Raw genomic sequence first — 20,228 nt, forward strand, 5'->3', positions numbered from 1 at the left:
TCCCTCGAGCTCTTGACCCAGTTGAGGACGAGCCGGCAGCACGACGGCATGGCGACGGTGATGATGAAGTTACCGGTGCAGGGCTTCGCCTAAGCACTATGACGATATGACCGAGGTGTCTAACTGTGGAGGGGGGCACCGCACACGGCTAAGAGAAGACTTGGTGTCCTTTGGGGTGCCCCCTCCCACGTATATAAAGGAGGGGGGAAGAGGAGGCCGGCCCAAGGGGGGCGCGCCAAAGGGGGGAGTCCTACTTGGACTCTCGGTCCAAGTAGGATTCGCCCCCCTTTCCTATTCCAACTAGGAGAAGGAATGAAGGAGGAAGAGGGGAGAAGGAAAGAGGGGGGCGCCGCCCCTCCTAGTCCAATTCGGACCAGCCATGGGGGGGGGGCACCCCTTGAGGCCCTTCTCTTCTTTCCCCTAAAGCCCATTAAGGCCCATTACTCTCCCGGGCGGTTCCGGCAACCTCCCGGTACTCCGGAAAATACCCGAAACACTTCGGAACCATTCCGGTGTCCGAATATAACCTTCCAATATATCAATCTTTCCCTCTCGACCATTTCAAGACTCCTCATCATGTCCGTGATCTCATCCGGGACTCCGAACAAACTTCGGTCATCAAATCACATAACTCATAATACAAATCCTCGTCGAACGTTAAGCGTGCGGACCCTACGGATTCGAGAACTATGTATACATGATCGAGACACATCTCCGGTCAATAACCAATAGCGGAATCTGGATGCTCATATTGGCTCCTACATATTCTACGAAGATCTTTATCGGTCAAATTGCATAACAACATACGTTGTTCCCTTTGTCATCGGTATGTTACTTGCCCGGGATTCGATCGTCGCTATCATCATACCTAGTTCAATCTCATTACCGGCAAGTCTCTTTACTCGTTCCGTAATGCATCATCCCGTAACTAACTCATCAATCACATTGCTTGCAAGGCTTATAGTGATGTGCATTACCGAGAGGGCCCAGAGATACCTCTCCGATACACGGAGTGACAAATCCTAATCTCGATCTATGCCAACCCAACAAACACCTTCGGAGACACCTGTAGAGCATCTTTATAATCACCTAGTTACATTGTGACGTTTGATAACACAAAAGGCATTCCTCCGATATTCAGGAGTTGCATAATCTCATAGTCAGAGGAACATGTATAAGTCATGATGAAAGCAATAGCAATAAAACTAAATGATCATTAATGCTAAGCTAACGGATGGGTCTTGTCCATCACATCATTCTCTAATGATGTGATCCCGTTCATCAAATGACAACACATGTCTATGGTTAGGAAACTTAACCATCTTTGATTAACGAGCTAGTCAAGTAGAGGCATACTAGGGACACTCTGTTTTGTCTATGTATTCACACATGTAATAGGTTTTCGGTTAATATAATTCTAGCATGAATAATAAACATTTATCATGACATAAGGAAGTACGAATAACAACTTTATTATTGCCTCTAGGGCATATTTCCTTCATTGACTTGTTGTGAAGCTCTTCTTTATCCTTGAGTGACATCTCATGAGCAACAATTATTCCAATGACTTCCGTTGGATTGAGATCTTTGTAATTGGGCATCATTTGGATCAATGTGCACACGGTATCTTTTCCATCCAAGGCTCTTAGGATCTTCTTGATGATGAATCTGACGGTCATCTCTTCACTTCCTAAGCCGGCAATCTCATTTTTGATGAGAGCAAGCCTAGAGTACATTTCAGCGACACCTTCACCATCCTTCATTTTGAACTTGTCAAGCTGACTTTGAAGCACATCCAATTTGGATTCCTTGACGGAGTTGGTACCTTCATGCATATCAATCAAAGTATCCCAAATTTCTTTTACATTCTCAAGACGGCTGATTTTGTTGAATTCTTCGGGGCACAATCCGTTGAAGAGGATATCGCAAGCTTGAGCATTGTATTACAACATCTTCAATTCTTCCGCGGTAGCTTCACATTCGGTTCTCTCCCATCTAAGAATTCACCTTGCAAGCCAATACACACAATAGCCCAAACGGCGGGGTTATGTCCAAGAATATGCATTTTCATCTTATGCTTCCAACTAGCAAAATTAGTACCATCAAAGTAAGGACCTCTACGGTGGTAATTTCCCTCGCTAGACGCCATACTCTCCTAGGTTGTGAACCCAAGGCTATGATCACCAAAGCTATGGAAATCAAGGAAAATGGAGACCAAAGCTCTGATACCACTTGTAGGATTGAAAGTATGTCTAGAGGGGGGTGATTAGACTACTTGACCAAATAAAATCTAGCCTTTTCCCAATTTTAAGTCTTGGCAGATTTTAGCAACTTAGCACAAGTCAAGCAATCAACCTACACATGCAAATCTAAGAGTATAACAGCGGAATGTAAATAATTGCATATGAATGTAAAGGGGAGGAGTTTGGAGGGAGCAAACACAATGTAGACACGGAGATTTTTGGCGTGGTTCCGATAGGTGGTGCTATCATACATCCACGTTGATGGAGACTTCAACCCACGAAGGGTAACGGTTGCGCGAGTCCACGGAGGGCTCCACCCACGAAGGTCCACGAAGAAGCAACCTTGTCTATCCCACCATGGCCATCGCCCATGAAGGACTTGCCTCACTAGGGTAGATCTTCACGAAGTAGGCGATCTCCTTGCCCATACAAACTCCTTGGTTCAACTCCACAATCTTGACGGAGGCTCCCAAGTGACACCTAACCAATCTAGGAGACACCACTCTCCAAAAGGTAATAGATGGTGTGTTGATGATGAACTCCTTGCTCTTGTGCTTCAAATGATAGTCTCCCCAACACTCAACTCTCTCTCACAGATTTGGATATGGTGGAAAGATGATTTGAGTGGAAAGCAACTTGGGGAAGGCTAGAGATCAAGATTCTTGTGGTTGGAATGGAATATCTTGGTCTCAACACATGAGTAGGTGGTTCTCTCTCAGAAAATGTATGCTGGAAGTGTAGGCACGTTCTGATGGCTCTCTCCACGAATGAAGGAAGGGTGGAGGGGTATATATAGCCTCCACACAAAATCTAACCGTTACACACAATTTACCAAACTCGGTGGGACCGAATACTCAAACTCGGTCAGACCGATTTAGTTCAAAATGTGAACGTTAGGATTTTCGGTGGGACTGACATGTCAACTCGGTGGGGCCGATTTCATTAGGGTTAGGGCATACCATAATCTCGGTGAGACCGATCACATGAACCCGGTGAGACCGATTTCTGTAATAGGCAAACAGAGAGTTGGTCAGGCAAACTCGGTGGGACCGATCCGCTCATTTCGGTGAGACCGAAACGTTAGGAAAAGGAAACAGAGAGTTTGCATTGCGAACTCGGTGGGACCGATCGCTCATCTCGGTTAGACCGAAACGTTACGAAGGGAAACCGAGAGTTTGCAATCCCATCTCGGTGAGACCGAGATCCCTATCGGTGAAACCGAACTGATTAGGGTTTCTGGCTATGGCTATGTCAAATGAACTCGGCGGCGCCGGATAGATCAAATCGGTGTGGCCAAGTTTAACTTTTGGTTTGGGACATATGTGGATGTGAGAAAGTGATTGAGGGCTTTTGGAGCATATCACTAAGCATTTTGAGCAAGCAAGCCATTAAGCAACACCTCATCCCCTTTTAATAGTATTGGCTTTTCCTATGGACTCAATGTGATCTTGGATCACTAAAATGAAAATGTAGAGTCTTGAGCTTGAGCCTAAAGTCTCCTTAGCATTTTGAGGGGTCCACATCTCTATTCCATGCCATGCCAATCATTGAACTTTCTGAAAGGATCATCTTGAAAGAGTATTAGTTCAATGAGCTATATGTTGTTAAGAATTACCAAAACCACCCAGGGATTAGTTGCACTTTCACAGGACTCAACATATAAATAGAGCAGCAGGGGCAGCCCCTAGAACATAAGTTTTGGAGCCTATACTCTACTTATCTCTTGTTCTAATTCTCGTCTAGTTTGATCTAGACTAGATCTAGTTCTAGTCCTTGATATGTCTCCAACGTATCTATAATTTTTTATTGTTTCATGCTATTATATTATCAACCTTAGATACTTTATATTTTATATGTAATTCTATATAATTTTTAGGAACTAACCTATTAACTCAGTGCCCAGTGCTAGTTCCTATTTTCTGTATGTTTTTGATTTTACAGAAAATCCATACCAAATGAAGTCCAAACACAATGAAACTTTACGGTGATCTTTTTGGACCAGAAGGGACCCTAGAATTTTCGGGAGGAGGCCAGAAAATGTACGGGAGATCCACAAGCTCACACAACGCGCCCCTAGGGGGCACCTGAGCTTGTGGGCCCCATGTAACTCTGTTTGACCTAATTTCACTTCTATAAATTCTTATAAATCCCAAAACCAAGAGAGAGCCACCCGAAAAAAAATCACTGTCGCAAGCTTCTGTTCTTTCGTGATCCCATCTGAAGACCTTTTCCAGTACTCCCCTGGAGGGGGATCGATCACGTAGGGCTTCTACATCAACCTTGTTGCACCTCCGATGGTGTGTGAGTAGTTCACCACAGACCTACGGGTCCATAGTGATTAGCTAGATGCCTTCTTCTCTCTCTTTGATCTTCAATGTAGTGTTCCCCTCAGAGTTCTATCTGATGTAATCTTATTTTGCGATGTGTTTGCTGGGATCCAATGAATTGTTGATTGAAATATTCATTAACACTACTAGGGAAAACCTTATACACAGAGGTATAGCAGTAGCGCTGGTCAGAACAAAGCGCTACTGCTACTTAGTAGTAAGGCGTGTCAGTAAAGCGCACTACAGCTATGGTTATAGCAGTAGCGCGTCTCCAGGTAAAAGCACTACTACTATAATTCCCACACTGTTGCCGGTAGGCTAGGAATAGTAGTAGCGATCCAGCAGAAAGCACGCTACCGCTAATGCCTTGTAGTAGCGCGTTTCTGGTGTAGAGCGCTACTGCCAAGAAAAAAAAGAAAAAAAAGGAAAATTAAATGAAATGAAAGAAATAGAAAAAGGAGAAATGAAAAAAAAGAAAATGTAAAGAAAAACAAAAGAACAAGAAAAATAAAGGACAAAGGCATAGCAGTAGCGCTTGTTCTCACAAAGCGCTATAGCTACTTTAGCAGTAGCGCTTCTTGTGCTCCCGCGCTATAGGTAAGTTTCTTAGATAAAAGGAAAAGAAAAAGGAAAATAAATAGCTACTTCCTATAGCAGTAGCGCGTTCTGGTGGAAAGCACTATAGCTAACTTAGATATAGCGCTTTTTTTCCTACCAGCGCTACTGCTAGTTTGACTTAACCACGCGCGGGCTCAAAATTTTGCTAAGTCCTTTTCCCCCCTCTCCCCATCTCCCCCCACTCGATTGGTCGCCGCCGTCGATCGCCCTGCGCCCTAGCACGCCCTCGACGTCGGCCGCCGCCCGTGGTCGCCCTCGACCTCACTGCCGCCGCCCGAGCTCGAGCCCGCCCTCGCCGCTGACCGTAAGCCTCTCCCTGTCCTCTCCCCTGCCCTCCCCCCTCTCTCTCTATGCTAGCTAGGGCAAATTTCATATGTTCCTGCTATGATGATGTTCATATGAACCCTAGGTGTTCATATGAACACTAGATTTGTTTAGGGCAGTAGGAATTTTTTTAGCATTTAGGAAAAAAATTAGCAATTTTTTTAGGAAATTAGCTAGGGCAAATTTTTATGAAAATGCCTAAACAGTAATTCCATTTAGCTTTAAATTAACAGAGGGTATATAAATAATAGTAGCATTTAGCTTTAAATTAATAGAGGCTATAAACAAAAAACAGTAGCATTTAGCTATAAAAAATTATTTGGACTATGGACCTGAATCTGGTCCAGATTTCATTCAAATGAAATTTGAATTATTTGGACTATGGACCTGAATATTTTTGAAGAAATTGGGTGTAGGTACTAAGGTCTTGCTGTGGAAATTTTGGCGAGGTCAGAAGGGTTAAAGAAAATGGAGTTCCTTTGCAATTTATAATAAGGTCAAGTATTGTTGGAATATTTGCTCTAAAACAATTTGGATGAAAAGAAAATAATGTGTGTGTGTGTGAGAGAGAGAGAGAGAGAGAGAGAGGAATAGCTAGAACAGAATTTGGGTTCTGTCCTAGGCAGAGAAGTGTTTAGTGAGGTCATTTTGCAAAGGTTTTTGGTTTTTGAAAAGACCACTATTTTTCAAGGAAAAGAATTTAGGCAAGTTTTATTTTAAAGATGATCCCTTCCTAGACTTTTAGCTTTAGACAAAAAAAGCATTTAGCTATAAATAAAAAACAGTAGCTATGCCATTTAGCTATAAACAAAAAACATAATTGTTTTTCTTTTCAAAAACTTGGTTAAAGTAATTGTTGCTATGTAAACGAAAAACAAGATTGATTTTATATGATACATGTCATTGATGTTCATTTGCATATTCCATTATTGTTGATTATATCTTTTCATTGAAGTGGTCATGTTATATGCAAGTTCCTCAATAGTGTTTACTCATGTATATCTACTGTTGTAGTTGCTCATGTACATGTTCTTAAGTGGTCCTGTTATATGCAACATTGAAGTGGTTCGATTGTGCCCAAGTGGCCTTTTGTTGTTTGTAGGGAATGATTCAGAGTGGCCTATGTTTCGCCAGAATGTTGATTCATTTCCGTTCCGGCAAATTTCAGGCGCTCTATTTGTCCAGATTGTAGCAAAGGTCATGCCGAAATTTTTCGTGAATTTCGGCATGACTTGTGCTACAAACTAGGACATATCGAGTGCCCGGGATTTGCCGCAACGGGATGAATCAACATTCCTGCAAAACATTGGCCTTTTTATGTCATTATTCATTTTATTAGATATAGAATTAATTGACTAGATTTAATCGTAGGAAACATGGCTAGCAACGATGAAGGACAGGGTTATGGTGATTGCAACGTCTACGCGGCGGCAGACACCTATTTGAACCTTCTCGACGAGCAACGGTTGTTGCAGGGCCCACCTGTCACATCCAGACTGAGACCAACATCGAGACCGGCGCCGAGACCGGTGCTGAGAGTGACACCGGCGCCGAGACCGGCACCGAGACTGGTGAAGCCGGTATAGAACCGAAACCAAAGATGCAACGACGCCCAAACCAGCTCATCACTAATAGACTGGTGGTCACAGAGGTGGACGACGACAATTTTGAGCCAAAAGAGCCTGCGGAAGCGCGCGCGTGCTACGACAATCAAATAGGCTGCATCCTACGGGCAACCTGTAGGATCAAAAGTATGTCTAGAGGGGGGTGATTAGACTACTTGACCAAATAAAAATCTAGCATTTTCCCAATTTTAGTTCTTGGCAGATTTTAGCAACTTAGCACAAGTCAAGCAATCAACCTACACATGCAATTCTAAGAGTATAGCAGCGGAATGTAAAACAATTGCATATGAAGGTAAATGGAGGAGATTGAGGGAGCAAACGCAATGTTGACACGGAGATTTTTTTATCCGTGGTTCCGATAGGTGGTGCTATCGTACATCTACGTTGATGGAGACTTCAACCCACGAAGGGTAACGGTTGCGCGAGTCCACGAAGGGCTCCACCCACGAAGGGTCCACAGAGAAGCAACCTTGTCTATCCCACCATGGTCGTCGCCCACGAAGGACTTTCCTCACTAGGGTAGATCTTCACGAAGTAGGCGATCTCCTTGCCCTTACAAACTCCTTGGTTCAACTCCACAATCTTGACGGATGCTCCCAAGTAACACCTAGCCAATCTAGGAGACACCACTCTCCAAGAAGTAACAAATGGTGTGCTGATGATGAACTCCTTGCTCTTGTGCTTCAAATGATAGTCTCCCCAACACTCAACTCTCTTTCATAGGATTGGATTTGGTGGAAAGAAGATTTGAGTGGAAAGCAACTTGGGGAAGGCTAGAGATCAAGATTTATGTGGTTGGAATGGAATATCTTGATCTCAACACAAGTGTAGGTGGTTCTCTCTCAGAAAATATATGTTGGAAGTGTAGGCATGTTCTGATGGCTCTCTCCATGAATGAAGAGTGGGTGGAGGGGTATATATAGCCTCCACACAAAATCTAACCGTTACACACAAATCATCAAACTCGGTGGGACCGATTCAGAGAACTCGGTCAGACCGATTTGGTTCATAATGTGACCGTTAGGTGTTTCGGTGGGACCGACATGTCAACTCGGTGAGACCGATATCATTAGGGTTAGGGCATAACGTAATCTCGGTGTGACCGATTACACAAACTCGGTGAGACCGATTTTGGTAATAGTCAAACAGAGAGTTGGTCAGGCAAACTCGGTGGGACCAATTCGCTCATCTCGGTTGGACCGAAACGTTACAAAAAGGAAACATAGTGTTTGCATTGCAATCTCGGTGGGACCGATCGCTCATCTCGGTTGGACCGAAACGTTACGAAGAGAAACAGAGAGATTACAATCCCATCTCGGTGAGACCGAGATCCCTATCGGTGAGACCGAAAAGACTAGGGTTTCTGGCAATGGCTATGTCAACTGAACTCGGTGGCTCCGGATAGAAAGAATCGGTGGGGCTGAGTTGGATATTTGGTTTGGGACATGTGTGGATATGAGAAAGTAGTGGAGGGTTTTGGAGCATATCACTAAGCATTTTGAGCAAGAACCTCATTAAGCAACACCTCATCCCTTCTTAATAGTATTGGCTTTTCCTATAGACTCAATGTGATCTTGGATCACTAAAATAGATAATGTAGAGTCTTGTGCTTTGAGTTTGAGCCAATCTTTTGTCCTTAGCAATTCTAAGGGTCCACTTTCTAATCCATGCCATGCCAATCATTGAGCTTTCCTGAAATATTCATCTTGAAATAGCATTAGCTCAATGAGCTATATGTTGTTAGGAAATACCAAAACCACCCAGGGATAGTTGCACTTTCAATCTCCCCCTTTTTGGTAAGTGATGGCAACATATAGATCAAAGCTTCGACAAATGATAAATAGTATTGAAAAACATCATCGCTTCGAGAAGTATGTGAAAAGCAAGAGCTCCCCCTAAATTTGTGCATTATTTAAAAATTGCTTTTGAATGCAAATGCACAATCGATTAGGAACATGGGTTACTCTTCCATGTCACATACATCTTGGTGGAGCGCTCAAAATGATAGAAGTTAAAGCATGCACTCATCACCAAAACAAGTGAATGATCATCTAGGATATAAAAGATAATAACATCCAACAAGCATTAAGGGTAGCATATGATCAAACACATGATCAAACAAGTATCTCATAAGTAGCTCACACAAGCCAAACCAAATAAGTGCAAAGAGAGATAAACCAACACACTCTCTCTCTCTCGAAGCCTATGAGCTATACATTTTCCTCCCCCTTTGGCAACAAGTTACCAAAAAGTTCAAAAAAAAGCATATTGCTAAACGACTCTCAGGCTTGATCTTGGTGAGGAGGTGTCGAGAGAACTCCAAGAACGAAGGCTTCAGATGAAGTAGCTGGAGCTGGTGGAGTAGCTGCTGGAGGTGGAACTGGAGCTGTAGCTGCTGGTGCTGTTGTTGTAGCTCTGGTGTCTGTCACTGGCACTGCAGCAGATCTCTGTCCTCTGGGCACTCTGGCAAAAGGATTTGTGGTAGAGTTGCCCTTCTTCTCCTCTGCTTCCTCCTGAAGTTGCTCAACTGCAGTTTGGATCTCTGTTACCTTGACATCAAGGTCATAGAATTTCTGCTCAATGATCCTCTCCAGACTCTCCTGGTTCTTGGTCAGGGTGGCCAAGCCCTTCTCAATCCTCAGGGTGGATTGGATCAGGTATCCAAGCTAGTCTTGCTTGCTCTTCAAGAATACCTGAGATGCCTCCTCTACTGTTGGCATCTTTGCAGCCTTCTCCGCCTTAGCCTTCTCTCTCTTTTCATGTGCTTGAGCTGAAGATGGTTCATTCTCATTCATCACAACAGTGTTATCTTCAAATTAAGGATAGATGGGCAGGTGCTCCTTATCCAAAATGTACTTGCCTTTGCCCATCTTTGAGTTGATGAGCTCCTGAATGTGTGGGGCATACCCACAACTTCTCTTTTGGTCAGCAGCAGTCCTCTTGATTGTCTCTACAATCAGGCTCATAACTTTGAACTTCTGTGGGACATCAAATATGTGCAGCAAGTTGATGGCATGTCCGCTAATCATCTTGTGATCACCTGACTTGGGTAGCAGTGTGTGCCTTAAGATCCAGTTTATGGTTGGCAGACCAGACAACAGATAGTGAACTGATCCAAACTTATGTGTATCCAAAGCAGCATCTGGGATCTCTTTGTACATGTCGGCCATAGTGTTGTGGTCTTTCTTCTTCTCTGCATAAATGTCCAAGTCATCCTCATGTTCCTCAGGAGCATTGATTAGATTAGCCCATTCCTCAACTGTAGACTGGTACCTAGTACCCTTAGACATCCATACTATCCTCCCATCTGGATAGAAGTGGGCAGTGGAGTAAAACTGCATGATGAGCTCATCATTCCACTTGGTGAGCTTCTGGGCAACAAAAGAATCCACTCCACATGCCTTAAATCTATCAAGCACGCCAGGGAAGTGATCCTCATTCTCCTTGATGAATTCCTAGTCAACCCATCTCATATCACACACAATGGGCTTCTTGTCAAGCAGAATAGTCTCATAGAAGTCCTGTTGTTCCTTAGTGTGAAACTTGTAGTCCACATCAGTCCTTCTCCTAATAGCATATGGATCAGACTGTCTCCATAGTCTCAATCCTGCATCCTTCCTGATCTTCATGTTCTCTGCAACTGGGTGTGCATCAGTGTGATAAGGGATCTTGGGCTTCAGCTTCCTCAAAACAACAGAATCATCTTCTTCTTCTTCAGCAGCTTGAGGCACTGGGGCCTTGTTCTTCTCTTCAGCAGGTATGTTCCTAGTGCTTCTCTTGGGTTTTGGTTTTGGAGCTGGAGCAGCAGCCTTGGGAGCAGCTTTGGGGTTTGATGGAGCAGCCCCTGATTTGATTGCATCTCCCATAAGCTTTTGTGCTTTGGGTGTTGGTGCAGCATCCTCTTCCTCTTCCTCTTCTTCTGAATCTCTCCTCATTGAGGGCTTGCCAAGAACTCTGGCAGTAGTGGTTATGGCCCTCTTCTTCTTCTTATCCTCACCAGCTGCTTCTTCTTCAGACTCAATGGTGAACTTCATAGTTTCCCCTGTGGCAACTTTCCTTGGCTTTGACATTGGCTGTCTTCTTGCTGGCATCTTTGTTTTCAGACCAGGCTTTGTTGTAGCAGCTGTGCCATACTCTTTCTTAAGCACCTTCTTCTTTGAAGTGGCTTCATCTTCAACTGCCACATAATCTTCATCTTCAGAGTCTGAAGTTTTCTTCTTCCTTGCCCTCGTAGCAGCCTTTGGCAGATTGCTTGGTGTGCTCCTGCTGCCTTCATCATAGCTGCTAGAGGGATCTGAACCCTCACTCATCTGCACCTGTTGCTCAGACCTATTCTGACTATCACTCTGATCAGACATCTCTGCAAATATTCTGACAGCAGACCCTGTGAATAGGTTATAGATGAGGTAGAGTAGATGAGCATCACAAAGTACATGAGTTTTGCAAAATGGATGACATAAAAACTTAGTTTTAGTTCTTCACAGAAAGCATTTCGGATCTACCGATTTGTAAACTCGGTGATACCGAAGCAGCTTTTGGAACCTAAACTAGTGAACTCGGTCAGACCGAGTCACAGTTCGGTGGTACCGAGACTGCTAGGGTTTCACAGAGAATCGAACTCGGTCACACCGATTTGCAGTTTTCGGTCAGACCGAAAACGCATATGCTCTGGCCTAAGCCAAAATCGGTGAGACCGATTTCTACAACTCGGTCAGTCCGAGATGAATTCGGCGAAGACCTAACCCTAAATTTTCAAATCAAAACTAATCTATGGGGTGTTTATGCTGGACAGGATGATTTCAATCGTGGCAAGAATCATGGCAAAGCATTGTGCTAAGAATCGGAGTTAAGGATTAGCACAAAGTTCAAGTTCGTACCCTAGTTCGGCGACGAACTTGCTACGGCGGCAACGACGGTGGAGATTTCCGTTGACGGCGGCGGAGACCAGCGGCGGGAGGTCGTTGGCGACGAGAGGACGATCCGAAGACCCGAAGAGCCAGAGCAGGTTATGCGCGGGCGAGAAGGTTCGGAAAAATTTCCAAAATTTGGCCCGTCGGTATATATAACCTGACCCTGTTGGTGTGACCGAGTGGAACGACTTGGTGGCACCGAGATGACAAACTGCAAGCAGTTACTGCAACTCGGTGTGACCGAAAAGTTCTAATCGGTTGCACCGAGATTGAAAACCCTAGATCAACTTGGTGACTCGGTAGGACCGAAAAGGATGAATCGGTCAGACCGAGATGCACAAAGAGGTTTTGGAGGTTTAAGTCTATGACGAATCAGGAACTCTGAGTGCTCCTCACACGGAGTGGTTCGAATCTGACCTTATCAAACTTTGTGATGTAGCATGAATAGAGTTTGAGACGAGGAAAGCATAGATAGCTAGAGGGAGTTCTTAGGCATTCTTGTCCATCCATTTGGCAAAAGAGAAAGAGCCAAACAATCAAAACAACAAATGGATGTCCTTGAATGAGTAAAATATGCAACCAACATGCTCACACAATAAAATGGCAAATGAAATATGTGACGAAGCATGCACAAACACTCTAGCATCTATCAAGAAATTTGGCGATGACTAGGTCATCTATATATGAGTATATTGACTTAGGAGTCAAATGAGAACATTTGATCCGAGGTCATACTCATCGTTTAAGCACAAGTGGGCTTACCACTTTTACATAAAGCATTGTTGTGTTCACACCATTAGAGTTGCTTTAGCTCCATTGATTAGAGTAAAGCTCCCCTAGATGTGAAATCCCCCCTAAGAGGGATGAACTAACCTTGGGTTTTGTCGATGATGACTTCATGTAGGTGTTGAAGATGTAGATGCTCAATGTTGATGTAGAGCATTTGGAGCAATCCTTTGGAGTGAGTTGCACTTTCAATATCTACACGGGTTAGTCCCACAAGGAACAAACAAGGATATCCATGGACATAGAGTGATGCATACACAAGATGATGTCCATGAAAGCATTGGGTTACCTTGTCCCTTGTCTTACCAACAAGAGGGTTTGTGACTCCTTGAACTAGTGCAAGATTTGAAGTTGTTTTCACTTGTCCTCGCCAAAATGATAAGAGTGAAGTATGTTGGTGGAGTCACCCTCAAGAACTCTTTAGTTCTTCTTCTTCTATATCCACACCATCTTGATGGGAATCCTTGGAGTTGTAGTTGTACTTGATGAAGTAGAACTTGATGTGGTCTTGGGAACCCACTTGACCAAGGCCTTAGGTGCTTCTTCAAATGCATCAATTTCCTCTTGAAGCTTGTCCTTGCCTTTTTGCTTGTGGTCTTGAGCTTGTGTCCCTTTGAAAGAAGTAGGATCATACTTCTCTTGTTGAGGAACAAACTTCGTCTTGGGGTATTGATCTTCTTCCCACTCAACTCCATTGGCATTGAACTTTCGTTCAAAACCAACACCTTGATTCTTCCGGTGTCTTCCTTGCTTGCGTACAATTTCCTCAAATTGCTTACTTCTGACAAGGCTCTTGTAAACACCTTTCTCTATAATTCCCTTCAATAAGCTATTTTCTTGCTCAAGTGTAACTTGGCTAAGAGAATCATTAGTGGAATCAATAGAACTACTAGAAGCAACAACATTGGATTTAGCATTATTGTTGTTACTACTAGATGAAGCATCTTTCTTGTTCTTGTTGCTAGATTTAACTTGTGGCATGTAAGTAGACAAGAGTAAACGCTTGGCAATGTAAGAAGAACTTTTCTTGCGAAGATCATCATTGATTGCCTTTAAAAACTCATGCTCTTTCTCAAGGTTGAGCTTTTCAAAGCGTAGCTTATCATGAGTCTTTAAAAGTTCTCGATGATTTTCCAAGGTAGTTTCATGAGCTAACTTAAGAGTGTTTAGTTCTTGAGTTAGACGCTCAATCTCCTTCTTATCATCGTCATTCGTTTTATCTTGATTAGCATGATTAATTGACGTTTCATCATAGTCTTCATCACTAGAGTTGTCAACAAGTAAATCATCATCACCTAGCAAATCATCTTCATCACTATTGAAATCAACATACTCGGGATGTGTTACCTTTGGACCTTTGTCCATGAAGCATCTTCCAATTCCTTCATTTGGTGAGTCAAATATGTTGTAGGAGTTGGTTGATACAAGTGCTAGACCGGCAACACCTTCATCTTGAGTATATTCAGAGTCGGAGTGATAACTACTTTCGGAGTGATTGTCGGAGTCGGCGCCGGATACCCATTCACCAACATGAGCTTGATGTCTTCTTTTTGTGTAGCTCCTTGATGACTTTTCCTTCCTTTCCGAATCCTTGCTTCTCCGAGAGGGTTTTCGTTCATAACGATCATCTCTACTCCTCCTTTCTCTTGGTGGTGATTCTTCTCTTCTACTTCTTCATTTGGGAGAATCTTCTCTTCTTTTGTAGGGGGCCGTACACTCATTGGAGTAGTGTCCGGGTCTTCCACAATTGTAGCAATTACGCTCACGACTAGAAGATCTTTTGTCATTGTAGGACCTTGACTTAGAACTTCTTTCCTTGCTTCTACTCTTGTAGAACTTGTTGAAGTTCTTTACCATTAGGCTCAATTCTTCATTGAAGGTTTGTTTCTCACTTGATGATGTGGGAGCATCACACGAGGCTTTGTAAGCACCACTTGACTTGTTGTGAAGCTCTTCCTTATCCTTGAGTGACATCTCATGAGCAACAATTGTTCCAATGACTTCCGTTGGCTTGAGATCTTTGTAATTGGGCATCATTTGGATCAATGTGCACACGGTATGATATTTTCCATCCAAGGCAATTAGGATCTTCTTGATGATGAATTTGTCGGTCATCTCTTCACTTCCTAAGCCGGCAATCTCATTTGTGATGAGAGCAAGCCTAGAGTACATTTCGGCGACACCTTCACCATCCTTCATTTTGAACTTGTCAAGTTGACTTTGAAGCACATCCAATTTGGATTCCTTGACGGAGTTGGTACCTTCGTGCATATCAATCAAAGTATCCCAAATTTCCTTTGCATTCTCACGACGGCTGATTTTGGTGAATTCTTCAGGGCACAATCCATTGAAGAAAATGTCACAAGCTTGAGCATTGTATTGTAGCATATTCAACTCTCCGTGGTAGCTTCACGGTTTGGTTCTCTCCCATCAAAGAATTCACCTTGCAAGCCAATACAGACAATAGCCCAAACGGCGGGGTTATGTCCAAGAATATGCATTTTCATCTTATGTTTCCAACTAGCAAAATTTGTGCCATCAAAGTAAGGACCTCTATGGTGGTAATTTCCCTCGCTAGACGCCATACTCTCCTAGGTTGTGAAACCAAGACTATGACCACCAAAAGCTATGGAAATCAAAGCAAATGGAGACCAAAGCTTTGATACCACTTGTAGGATCGAAAGTATGTCTAGAGGGGGGGGGTGATTAGAGTACTTGAGCAAATAAAAATCTAGCCTTTTCCCAATTTTAGTTCTTGGCAGATTTTAGCAACTTAGCACAAGTCAAGCAATCAACCTACACATGCAATTCTAAGAGTATAGCAGCGGAATGTAAAACAATTGCATATGAAGGTAAATGGAGGAGATTGAGGGACCAAACGCAATGTTGACACGGAGATTTTTTATACGTGGTTCCGATAGGTGGTGCTATCGTACATCCACATTGATGGAGACTTCAACCCACGAAGGGTAATGGTTGCGCGAGTCCACGGAGGGCTCCACCCATGAAGGGTCCACGAAGAAGCAACCTTGTCTATCCCACCATGGCCGTCGCCCATGAAGGACTTGCCTCACTAGGGTAGATCTTCACGAAGTAGGCGATCTCCTTGCCCTTACAAACTCCTTAGTTCAACTCCACAATCTTGACGGAGGCTCCCAAGTAACACCTAGCCAATCTAGGAGACACCACTCTCCAAGAAGTAACAAATGATGTGTTGATGATGAACTCCTTGCTCTTGTGCTTCAAATGATAGTCTCCCCAACACTCAACTCTCTTTCATAGGATTGGATTTGGTGGAAAGAAGATTTGAGTGGAAAGCAACTTGGGGAAGACTAGAGATCAAGATTTATGTGGTTGGAATGGAATATCTTGACCTCAACCAAGTGTAGGTGGTTCTCTCTCAGAAAATATATGTTGGAAGTGTAGGCATGTTCTGATGGCTCTCTCCACGAATGAAGAGTGGGTGGAGGGGTATATATATCCTCCACACAAAATCTAACCGTTACACACAAATCATCAAACTCGGTGGGACTGATTCAGAGAACTCGGTCAGACCGATTTGGTTCATAATGTGACCATTAGGTGTTTTGGTGGGACCAACATGTCAACTCGGTGGGACCGATATCATTAGGGTTAGGGCATAACGTAATCTCGGTGTGACCGATTACACAAACTCGGTGAGACCGATTTTGGTAATAGTCAAACAGAGAGTTGGTCAGGCAAACTCGGTGGGACCGATTCGCTCATCTCGGTTGGACCGAAACGTTACAAAAAGGAAATAGAGTGTTTGCATTGCAATCTCGATGGGACCGATCGCTCATCTCGGTTGGACCGAAACGTTACGAAGAGAAACAGAGAGATTACAATCCCATCTCGGTGAGACCGAGATCCCTATCGGTGAGACCGAAAGGACTAGGGTTTCTGGCAATGGCTATGTCAACTGAACTCGGTGGCTCCTGATAGAAAGAATCGGTGGGCCGAGTTGGATATTTGGTTTGGGACATGCGTGGATATGAGAAAGTAGTGGAGGGTTTTGGAGCATATCACTAGCATTTTGAGCAAGAACCTCATTAAGCAACACCTCATCCCTTCTTAATAGTATTGGCTTTTCCTATAGACTCAATGTGATCTTGGATCACTAAAATAGAAAATGTAGAGTCTTGTGCTTTGAGTTTGATCCAATCTTTTGTCCTTAGCAACTTGAAGGGTCCACTTTCTAATCCATGCCATGCCAATCATTGAGCTTTCCTGAAATATTCATCTTGAAATAGCATTAGCTCAATGAGCTATATGTTGTTAGGAATTACCAAAACCACCCAGGGATAGTTGCACTTTCACAACCGCCACCAGCAACGATGAGAAAATAAAGAAGATACCAGATATGAGGCAGTCCCTCCTAACTAAGCTGCACCAGGTATTCATGTTCCCAGGCTGGGATGAAATCAAATATACTGATCCAGATAAAGACCCGGCAATGAAGAAGATAAACAAATGCGCCATGAGCAAGTTTAGCAGCGTGTTGTCCGCTTGGAAAGTAAGGGTGAAACATCAGATCATCAACAAAAATGAACCCTACTCCATGATTGCAAAGGATAATCCGACAATTACGGAAGAGCAGTTTGAAATATTCAAGGCGGCTTGCGTTGCCGAAGCTGCCAAAGAAATGTCGGAGTACATGAAGGGGCTCCAAGAGAGTAACATGGGGTGCCACCAACTCGGAAGCCGTGGTTACGTGGGGAAGAGGTCCATATGGGACAAGGAGGACGCGGAACTTGAAAGTCTGGGCATCCCAGACCCCTTGGCGGAGTTCACCGTCCCGCAGGAGCATGACATCATCACGACCCAGTACCATTGGGACCCAGTCAAGAAGGTTTCCGAGACGGACGCGGTCACGATGGAGTTCATGAGACTGCTGGTAATTTTTAATTTACCCCCTAATTTTAGCTTCTGATCAATTCGACTGCACGTTTGGTCATATTTGTAAACGATCCTTGTTCCTTTTGCAGAAAGAGCATCACAGGATTGTGGCCAAAAATGACTCGCCGTATGAGGCGTTGGTGAGGCCCAAGTGGGACAACCCATTCAACCGGGCCTTGAACATATTGAAAGGACTCCCGGTGGACACTCGACCGTCGTATGGACGCGTGCACGGCGTCGGAGACGGCGCCACGTAGAAGAAGTACTACCGTGAGACCACGGAGGAGAGAAAGGAAAGACGAAGGTTAAATGAAGAAACATCGACAAGAAGGTTGCGATTGTGGTTGATAAAAAATCAGCTGAGACAGTCAAAGCAGCGGGAGCTGCCGCAAAAGAGGAGATTGCAGCTTCGTATAGTGTCTTGGTTCTGGCTATCGTCAGTTGGACCAAGCAAAATCCAAATAAGGATGCAGCGGACTTTCCCCTTTCCAACTTCTTGGGGAGCAGCTCGACTAGCGTTGCACCAGCACCTGCTCCCACACCGGCTCCCGCACCTGCTCCTGCATCGGCTCCCGCACCTGCTCATAGCAGCCCGTCCTCCGTCTCGGACGTGCTCGGCGGTGCTTCGTCTTTGGTTGAGCTTGACGCCCTCACGGTACCTGTCACACCGGCCCTCTTCAATATATGCATAATCTCCCATTTCCATTGCCTTTCATATGTCTCACGTTGCAGACATGTCTTTGCAGGCTGACGTAACCCCGTGCACCATACTGTACACCATCAGCGGCCAGAAGGTGGACGTGGGGAAGGTGACGATAATGAAGCCGAAGGAACAATTGTTCCACAGCCGGCCGATCCCCCGTGACGTCTTCAAGGTTTTCGTGGCCACTGTCGAACCGGGCCACAAGAATTTGGCTCCTCCGGTAGCACTAGGGGGAGATGATGACGAGACCCTGCGGCGGCTTGGCGATTGCAAGCGTTGGGTCCTGTTGTGGCCGAAGAGTCTGCTTCGTCTGGAGGCGGCCGGGAGCACACCCACTACCAAGCAGCCTCAGCAAGGTATGAACACCAACACCCCACCTACCCAATTAGCGTCGCCTGTCGTGCCGGGTGAGGAAGAGGCTCCATTAGTGGCTGATGATGTCGCCGCCGTCGAAGAAGCAATGCATGATGCCATCGACGAGGATGACGATGACCCTCTACAGTATCTCAATACCGGCGCCTCTGACGATGGAGGATTGATGGCTCAGCAGTATGAGTACTCAGGGTTTGAGCGTGATGAGTTGGCGCCTGAATTGCCGGAGGATGAACGTATTATAGGCTCATTTCCAGTAGCAAAGAAGCATAGGAAGAGATCGAGGAAAGGCAACAAAGCTGCTTCTATGATCCAGCCGCCTCAGTAGCCTCGGGTTCAAGACCGTATACCTATCCCCGGTGCGGCAAAATGTCATATCCCCGGTGATCCGATCCTACCTAAGGCAGCGGTAGAGGCCATATACGACGATCTAAGGAGACTTCATGATGATGTGATGCGGATAGAGAAAAGCCTGATCGCCTCGAAAAATCTAGGATACCCGCTCTACATGGTTAACGTGCCGCGGCAAAGGTTGTACGTCGACAGATTCCGCGCGGAAAAGTTCTTCCTTCGATTCGATTACATCTTCGACATGTTTCACTTGAAAAAGCTCGATTTTACATTTGTCCACCTTTTTGCCTTGCACGTGAACCACATCATCAGGATTGAGCAGATACCTTATATCTATGTCGCTGACCCGTACTTCATGCACGAGGGCTTCTTGGCAGTCTGCCCAAAGCACCATGAATACACTAGTAACTACATCGCCGATTTCATGGTCGCCAATAAGGACAAGGAGACGATTCTCGTGCCTTATCATCCCATGTAAGTCATCCACAGATATCTTTCCTTCGATTTCAATCATTCATTTGCACGCGTGGAGGCTAATTTGAGGTGTACTTATTTTGCACAGCGACGGGCGCGCCGTCCTCATCATCCTTTACCCCCGATTCTCCTACGCTCTTTACTTGGACTCGTCGAGGAACATGAAGAAAAAGGATTACACCCACATCAAGTCTGTTCTCGACAGTGCTATCTTTACCTATGACATACGGGGTGGAGAGATCAAGACCAGGAAGACAAAGAACCGCGCGCCCGCCTTCGGCCATAAGAGCTACTTCTGCTGCATCCAGCAACCGAGTGGTACTCTTAGTGATGGATTCTATGTCCTCCACCACATGCTGGAGTATAGACGGGATCAGCAGAACCTTCGCATGTCACCTAGATCCAGTGATGCCCATATTCTGCAATGGGCAAAGAACCTAGGAGATATCCCTGATCATCGACTTCGAGCTGAGTTCTATCACATCCAGCGTGAACTTGCCCAAATCATCATGAAGGAGGTCATCGAAAAAACAGGGATGTTCTACGAAGAAGGGCAAATGTCGCGGGAAGACGTCCGA

This window comes from Triticum aestivum, chromosome 5D (assembly GCF_018294505.1).
Source record: "Triticum aestivum cultivar Chinese Spring chromosome 5D, IWGSC CS RefSeq v2.1, whole genome shotgun sequence".
Taxonomy (NCBI): Eukaryota; Viridiplantae; Streptophyta; class Magnoliopsida; order Poales; family Poaceae; genus Triticum; species Triticum aestivum.